The following is a 216-nucleotide window of genomic DNA, read 5'->3' as shown; positions in this document are numbered from 1 at the left end:
GGCGCGTATCAGATATTAAGCTGATAAGAACAGATACTACACTTTGATCTTAGCCAAAAGGCCGAGAAGCGATAACTGGATGGATGAAAAAGTGAATATTATGAACTCAAATAGAAACGTAAAACAGTGAGAAGTTTTATACAAAGATTACAAAAACTACTTTTTTTTCTCCCTCATATTCAAAATGTAAACAAAAGAGGAAGTCGTCAGCATAGA

The 216-nt window shown here is 33.8% G+C and overlaps 1 pseudogene; it reads right to left on the bottom strand.

The window, feature by feature from the left end:
- Positions 1 to 73, bottom strand: LOC113473856 (annotated as a pseudogene; the record flags this gene model as incomplete).
- Between the last annotated feature and the right edge of the window lie 143 nt (positions 74 to 216).

Source organism: Diaphorina citri, unplaced genomic scaffold (genome assembly GCF_000475195.1).
Source record: "Diaphorina citri unplaced genomic scaffold, Diaci psyllid genome assembly version 1.1 scaffold152374, whole genome shotgun sequence".
Classification (NCBI taxonomy): Eukaryota; Metazoa; Arthropoda; class Insecta; order Hemiptera; family Psyllidae; genus Diaphorina; species Diaphorina citri.
Note: the sequence above shows the minus strand (reverse complement) of the source record. Positions and strands in the feature narration are given on the sequence as shown.